An 8788-nucleotide genomic window follows, 5' to 3' on the forward strand; every position below is an offset into this window, starting at 1 on the left:
CACTCTGGACAATTGGAAGTTAGGGACCATTGACTGGTTGTTCTAGTAGAACATGGAGGGTTAGCAGCTAAGCCATAGGAGTCCTATTTGGTGTTGTAATATTAGTTTGCTTTCTTTGGGTTCTTTGTTAGGCATGGACCATCAGTGAGGCTATTTCAGAAGCAATATTCCTAGTGGGATAGTAGTGTGGCATTTTCTTGCCTAGACAGATCATTGTTGTTTAGCAACTCTAGAAAGCTTCCTAGTTGGTATATTCTATGCATTGGATGAAGCTCTGTTATGCACTTAAGTGGGAAGAGTGGAAAAGGGGAATGTTAGTATGCACAAGGTTTTACACAACTTAATTGAAACATTTGTCTTGCTTGCTTAATAATATGATACAAATAAGTATTTAAGTATTTTCCTATCTTTTTAGTGTCTACTAGTTTTCTATGTGTGGTTTTGCAGCTCTTGTAGCTATGCTCACGAGGATGCTTCAAATATAAGTGAGGGAGAGTATATTTTTCTTTTGAGGTTGCATGTAGCAGTGCTCGTGGTAGCTTTGTTAGCGATGCTGGATGTTCATGATGTAGCTCTGCTCGTGACGACACTTTGCAATTAAGTGGGGGAGAATGACAACACCTAGAAACAATGCCTAATTTTGCAATTTTTTTTGGAAATTTTGTACACAATTGGCACATTGTTACCAACTTTTTACATTAATTTAATGCAGATGCGGTGTTTGTTGTTGCTATTTTTGGAGGACGTGTCTCTGCAGTTTGCTAGCCAGGAGACGTTGATACAAGGAAGTTTTTGTACGTGAGAAAGGTGGTGCTATAGTTAAAATCTAATAAATTTTCTTAGTGAATCTCAACCATGACCAATCTAAAATTTTCCCATAGGGAATTATTATCACCTAGACAATATAAGATGTTGTCTTCTCTCCCATGACTCCCCCTCTTTCCAACACCAAATTTGAATTTGCTTTAGTGAAAAGAGGTAGGACTAGGAGCTTTGTGGTGGTTCGACACATCACCCAAGTAACACTTGCATGCCCCTCGTAACCTGCAATGCAAAGCACATGATATCAACCGAAGTATCTTTGCCTTGGCCACCAAGCCAAAATGTTACACTCTATGAGCTCAATGTGAGGATCATTGGACACACCCTTATTCTTTTAAGGGTTTAATGCATGAACCCTCTACAAATACCTTGCACCTAGTCTACCCACAACTATATATAAATCTAATGACTCTATGTGATGTGGAGGTCAACAATGCGAGCCAAATTTGTCAAATTCAAAGTTCTAAAGGCTCTTTGGAAGAATCTTATGGTGGCAATATCTTCAAAGCTAAGTATTCATGATAAAAACTCACGAGGATATTACATTTCTAAGTAAGTCAAAGGCATAATTTATAGCAAAATTAATTGAAAAAGGTGCATTAGAGATCTAGCTAGGATTGTAAGGAGTGTACATGCCCATTAGATTTCAAAGTTCTTAAAGATGTCGATTCTAAGGTTTAAGGGGGGGGGGGGGGGGATGAATTGGAGGAAAATTTGAAAATTAGAAAAAGAACGAGGCCATTGTATGACATCAAGAGGAAGAAGGAGAACATGTTATGATTTGGAGTGGTGAGCTCATTGATCAGATACCACATGGGCATGGAGTTGCTAACTTCACAAATGGAGACATATTTGAAGGTACATATGACATGGGAAAGAAGCAAGGGCATGGTGTCTCTACAAGTTTGCAAATGGGGCAATTTATGATGGAAAATATAGTAGCAATCTTAAGGAAGGTCTTGGAGTACAAAAATATCCCAACAATAGCTCTATGATGGATCTTGGAAAGCTGGTAAAAAATAAGGCTATGGGATTTATACATATGAGAATGGTGATATGTATCAAGGTGATTGGTTTGATAATAAAAGACATGGTGTGGGTAGATATTATTTCAAAGAGAGCACGAGTTAGTATTGTGGAACTTGGGCTCTTGGAAATTTTGATCATGGGGAATGGGTACTCATAGATGAAAACTCTTATGAAGGCCAATTCATATCAAACAAACCACAAGGTCTTGGAAAGTTCAAGTTCTTTAAGACTAATAATGTCCTACATGGAGAATATGCAAATGAAAAGTGGAGATCAAGGAATCTAATCTCAATGCCATAATTGTGCACTTTGTATAAGCAATGGAATGTTAGAAGTGGGAAACTTACTCCCACGCCATCACCTCCTGGAACTTGACCCCAGAATGTCATCCCATGGAAAGAAAATGTTGTTGTAGTCACATGTGTTGGCACGACTCGTACACATTTGAAGTCAAAGGCTATTTGGAAGGGACGATGGCATCCAGTTCATTTTTTGATAAGGTTGTCAGAAGAGTTGGTTATTTCCACGGAATCGCTACCTCTGGAGGGGAAGATGAAGACCAACAATAGGTAGAGAACCTCGACACTTGTACCTGCTAACATGTCTAATAATGAAGATGATGAGCAATAGGAAGAAGGGGCGCCATGCTGAAGATGCTATTGACAAAGTTATCCAATCTAACCATCTCGAACAACAAATATGTGGGTTTTTTTTTAGTAGAAAGAGGTTACTTAAGGATCAAGAAAGGGGGGCGTTATATGGAAGAGAGAGAGAGAATAATCACTAATTTTCATGTCGCCATTTTTCTTCGTCATCAATATCTTATGTTCCCTGTCACTTTATGGCAACTGTTGGAGAGAGAGGACCAAGAATGCGAAGGCGATTGGAAGGGGAGGATATAAACATAATTACTATCAATTGCCAACCCACTAGAGAGAGAGAATTTTTTATCAGCGGCAACATGGAGGCGGTTGCCAGGAAAGAGAAGAGGGGGGGAGCATCATCAGTTCGCAACGTGAAGAGAGAGAGAGAGATAGAGATCATTATGTGTGTGCTTGATAGAGGGAGATCATTGAAGAAGGAGGGGTCATGAAAAAAGAAGGGGCGCCATCAAGAAGAAAAGGGAGAGAGACATAATCCATTACCAAGGAAACCTTTGACTTGCTGCCACGCCACCACCTCAGTGGCATCACATTGCCTACTCCTTGCCATCTCGATACCATCCTTGGCAACATCGATAGCCTTCGCAAAACTGCCACCCCCGAGGACCTCACTACCATCATCTGGGAATGAGATTATGTCCTGCATGACATAATACATGGAGAGGCGTCATTGGTGCTGTTATGACAAAATAATCTTTCAACAAGCTACAATATAGGGCAAAAGCTTGCCCCTTATTTGTGTTTCCTATACGGCAAAGGAATGGATACATTTCTTATTTTCTTCAAGTGAACTTGTTGAAACTAATGGTGTGGTATTTGTTCATGGAGATATTGTCATCACCAAGAAGCTCAATGATCAAGAAGCCACACAACTCATGGAGAGCAAGAGGGGAGAATTGAAGTCAATGCTTTGTTGTTGAAGATCATTGCCATGCCTTCTCCTCTAACCTCAAACTGGGCACTTCAATGTACCCACCTAAATTGAAGTGGCAAGTTGGTAGAATGAATTTGGGGCTTCCAATCGCCTCTCCTCGCACATGATTTCACGGACAGATTGAGAAGATAATCAATTAGTCTCCTTTCCTTCACAAGTCGTCATCCCAACTCTATGGAAGCCATAGTTTCAAGCTTAAAACTAATCAAGATTAATCTAAAAGAGTTCTAAGGGGTCATTCCTAAGACAACCATACAATTGGCAAATGGATTTCTCAGAAGACAATAAATGATGAGCTTGTAGTGCACGATGACTGGATAGACTTCTTCTTGGCCGGACTGCAAAGGACATGGCTTCCAAAAGTGTAATTGCGGTTCTCATACTTTACGTAAGTGCCTTACCTCGTTTAACAAAAATAAGTGATTCAATATAAACATTTATTTGGTTTATAATTTTTATAAAATGTTTTTGAACCTCATTTTTAACTTTGAATGGTTGTTAGAATTTATGTATGTTTGATTCTATATTTTAAAAATAAAAAATAGCAAAAAAGCTTCAAAATGGCTTTAAAATGGCAGAGATGAATTTTTATAAAATTTTTGGTTACATAATTATGAGTTATAATATTTTTTCCATGATGTTTATAATGCCAAAAGTTTATTGAAATTTTTAATAATATTTGGAGATCATTTAACATGTTAGAAAATTAAAAAATGGTTATTTTCAAGTAAAATTTTTAACTTTTATTTTTTTTAAATTATGTTTTGCATCAATAAAAATTATGATCTTTCCATAGAAAAGCTGAAAGTCAAATCTCTAATACTTTAGTAGATTTTCTAGAAAATTTAAAAAAATTATTGTTATTCTTGTTAAAGAAAATATCTATATAAACATAGTGTTTTTGATTTGACATAATTAAGAGTATACACGGTGTGTTAATCTATGACATGGAAAGAAAACATGAAATTTAAGGATATTTTATGATAGTTGCTAAGTTAAAAAATAACTATAATCCTTAACCTAATTATATACAACATAAAATTAACAATTTATTTATATGATGGCCTGAGGGGACATCTCAGTATCTATATTAAAATTTTATAGGTTATTCATTTAGAAAAATGCTTAGATGATTGTTAAGATAAAGAGTGGAGGACCACTAGGATAATCGATAATTAAGGGGAGATATGGGGGTTTAAAATAAACAATGTATGTGTACACATAAGAGTGCATAGAGAACTTGTTTTTATCTTGATTGATGTTTAGAAATGAAGAGGAAAGAAGAATGCAAGTTTACTGAGTTCTAGACATTAGATTAGTTGGATTACTACAGAGGAGTGTCGTAACTATCGAGGAAGACTAGATAAATCATAAGAATTAATTACCAATATCATCTATTTAGTGCAAGAACTTGCAGGAGTTGACTTGGCAACCCAGTAAAAAGTGGCTCTCACGGTTATTTTTTGGTGCATTTGTCGGGAGTCAAGGGCACTCGAACGGGTGATTGATCTCACTAGGATATTTAAATCCTAGGTATTTATGAGTGAATATGAGGTTTCTTTTTTAAGTGACTATTTTCCAAAAATTTTCCAAAATTGCCAAAGGAGAATATTGGATCTCTAGACTTGGCAACCCGGTAAAAAGTGGCTCGGTCACTCCCCCAAGTCTTGTTTTTAGAGAGAAAGTTGTTACAATGTTTGGATTCATAGGAAAAACTATTTTTTGCATCAAATATCTGATTCACAATCTAGTGACTTATCCTTTGAGGTGCCTTGCATAGATTGGTCACAAAAAAAAGTAGAGTTGGCCGCATGTTCACTTTAGGTGCTAGAATTCTTGTTATGAATGTTGCTATGTATGCTAAGGGCAAAAGAGTAATTGGAAACATTGAAATATGGCACAAACATATTGGACATGCAAATATGTAAAGGATGAAATTAATGCAATTCAAAGGGTTGGTTACAGGGTTGCTTGTTTCTAGAGTTGCAAAATTTCATAAAGTGTGTAAAGCATGTCAATTTGGTAAGCATGCAAGACAACCTTTTTTGCATGATCGAGATGTGAGCAGAAATATACTTGATATTGTGCATCAAGATGTTTGGAGGCCTACATAGAACATATCTCTTGGTGTTAACATATATTTTGTCACGTTTATTGATGATTGTTCAAGAAAGTTATGGGTATATTTCATGAAGGCAAAGAGAGATGTATTTGATCACTTCAAAACTTTGAAGGCTATTGTTAAAACAAAAATAAGCTTGAAAGCTAAGTGTTTGAGATCAAATGAAGGGGGAAGACCACCTCTCTAATGAGTTCAATGACTTCTTGAGATGTCATGGGATGAAGAGATACTTTAGTTGTAGGTATATCCCACAGCAAAATGAGGTTGTAGAAAGAAAAAATAGACATATTATAAAAGTTGCACAAGCATTGATGGTTGAAAAGAATATGCTAAAATATTTTTGGTCTAAAGTTATTCATACTTCTATTTATATTATGAATATAGGAAAGAAGCCTGATGTGTCACACTTGAAAGTGTTTAGTTGTATTGCATATGTTTATGTGCTAGATGACCTATAAAAGAAGCTTGATCCAAAGGATGAAAATTGTATTTTCATTGGATACTCTTTAGAATAAAAATGGCATCACTATTATAACCCTATTATAGGTGAGTTTAGAGTGAGCAGGGATGTTATTTTTTATGAGATAAGTAATTGGTATCCATTTAGTGGTGATGCATTGGATGGTGATGATGATTATGATAGTTATATGTAGAAAGAGAAGCAAGAATCATGGAGCCTGAGTGGACTAGAAACATCATCTACTACTATATCTACAATTAGTCCTTGGTCTGGGAGACTAAGGAGTAGTTCCACATCTTCAAGTGCATCTACCAATATTGCAGGTAAAGACAAAGGGAAGAAGAAAGTGCCAGATGGTAATGATGTGTCTACTAGTCATTTTGGATCTGATCGAGATTCTAGTGATTCAGAGAGTTTGGATGATGAGCTTGGTATTCCTTCAGTCAGTACATCACGTGTAAAGAGAGCATATGCTAATGTAAAGAATCCATTGAGTGATCCAATGGTGTGCATGTCTAGCAAGGTCAGATAACATGTTAAAAGTTTTGGTTTTGAAGGTTATATAGTTCACCATTATGCTTATACGGTAAAGCTGATTGAGGATATTAAGCCCACTTGCTTTGAGGATGTTGTTGGTCATACTCATTGGGATGCAGTAATGGATGAGGAGATGGCTACATTAGAAGCCAATAAAACTTGGGATCTAGCACCATTGGGCTAGAAAGTTATTGGTTGTAAGTGTGTCTACAAAATTAAGCATAATGCAAATGGTTCTATTAGCATGTATAAGCCTAGGTTGGTTGCAAAAGGCTATGCTCAAACATATGGCATAAATTATAAAGAAACATTTAGTCTAGTTGTTAAGATGACAACTATTATATGTGTGATTGCTTTGGTAGTAGCCAAAGGTTAGAGTTTGTAGCAAATGGATGTTAAGAATGCCTTCTTGCATGGTGAATTACAAGAAGAGGTGTATATGGAGTAGCTAGTAGGTTATGAGGATTTAGAGCATCCCACATATGGGTGTAGGTTAAAGAAGGCACTCTATTGTTTGAAGAAAGCACCTAGAGCATGTAAGGAATCCAAAACAGTCGTGAATATCAGCAAATAACTTAAGAAAGAGTTCAAGAAATGCTCTCAAATTTTTTATTACAGTTAAATAAGGAAAATACAGATTAGTCCAGCAATGTGCAAGATAATTTAGCTTTAAAGGCTCTTCTTGATGAGAACTGTGATTTGTTTCAGCTACCTATAGCACTACCTCCCAAGAGAGCAGTTGACCATCCCATTGATTTGGAACCACACTCAAAGCGGATGAATAAGCCTCCTTACAGGTTGTCCAAATGTGAAAGAGAAGAAGTGGCCAAGTAGGTCAAGTATTTATTGGATATGGGTTTCCTAGAGCCCACCAGTTCATCTCCCTATGCATCACCTATCTTGCTAGTTAAAAAGAAAGATGGATCATTTAGAATGTGCATAGACTATAGAGATTTGAATAAGATCATCGTGAAGAACATATACCCTATCCCCAAGGTGGATGACTTGTTAGATGAGTTGAAAGTGACTAAATATTTCACAAATATTGATTTGAGATCTGGCTACCATCAAATACGCATACGTGAAGGGGATGAGATTAAGTGGTGCATAGATCAGATGTTGTATGCATACGTAGTGAATGTTGGAAGGTCCCCAAGAACAAAGAACTCTACAAACCTTTATAATTTTAAGTACAAAACAAAAGCAGTTTTTCACGACATGAGACAAAGAGAACAATTGGATGCAATCTCCCCCCATGCACTGTGTGAGTGCTTCACAAGGCATATATTTTTAGATTTATTTATCTTCAAGCTAAAAAATAGCTCACTTTACAAATAGCATGCTTTTGCTTTTGCGTTTGTGTTTGTCCAAATATAAAGTAAGGCATTTGGGCGTCCAAAAGTTGGGATGTGTCCAAATACAAATATCAAATAATGAGATATTAAACTGAGTGCCTATACACATACAAGATAGCAAATTTTTTATTGAGTACTTTAATAAATAAGCACTCTTAAATAAATATTCGTGCCATGCCTTTAGTGATAAGGTGCACACCCATCAAAAATAGTAATTCTTCTAGGCATTTAGATTCACACCATCGCCCAGTGTGCTACCCAACACCACCATCGCCTGATCTACACATCAACCAAAGCATTCCCAATTGTTAGAAAATAATTAAATAAAATCCAAAAAAATGAATACCTACTAGTAATATTTAGCTACAAAATAATTAAATATGTTGAAACTCTATCCTAACCTTAATTTAATTCGAGTGTGCACTCGAAACTTGTAAACATCCATTAAGTTAATATGTATTTCATAGAATCATCCACTATGGAATCACCCAAGTACATATTAATTTGACACCTGAAAAGGACAGGTGTCCCCGTCAACTTCTTACATAAGGAATCAACCTTGTGTACGATGTTAGATATGATCAATGCCCCACTCTTATTAGGTGCTACCAATGATCCATGGTGCTTAAAGTTGTAAGGCCCCCATTATGAGGAGAAGCCAAATGTGAGCCCGGACATTGGTTGAGTCCTGACTTGCATATCAGATGAGGTCTATGTGACCGGATGGAAAAAAGGTGACCATTGTGGGTCTAATCTTTGGGTTAGATGGAGTGGTTAAGCTGGTAGCAACTCGAGGTGCATTGCATCGAGTTGCGGGGCAAGGGAGTTAAAAGGGGCCCCTATTGTGGGGTCCCAAGGGGGCCAGCG

At 36.7% G+C, this 8788-nt stretch overlaps 1 pseudogene; it reads left to right on the forward strand.

Annotated features, from left to right (window-relative positions):
• The first annotated feature begins 1255 nt into the window (after window positions 1–1255).
• On the forward strand, window positions 1256–2151 carry LOC148019270 (uncharacterized; annotated as a pseudogene).
• The last annotated feature ends 6637 nt before the right edge of the window (window positions 2152–8788 follow it).

This window comes from Lygodium microphyllum, chromosome 20, assembly GCF_053477565.2.
Source record: "Lygodium microphyllum isolate KBCC chromosome 20, Lygodium_microphyllum_v1.1.10, whole genome shotgun sequence".
NCBI classification, from domain to species: domain Eukaryota; kingdom Viridiplantae; phylum Streptophyta; class Polypodiopsida; order Schizaeales; family Lygodiaceae; genus Lygodium; species Lygodium microphyllum.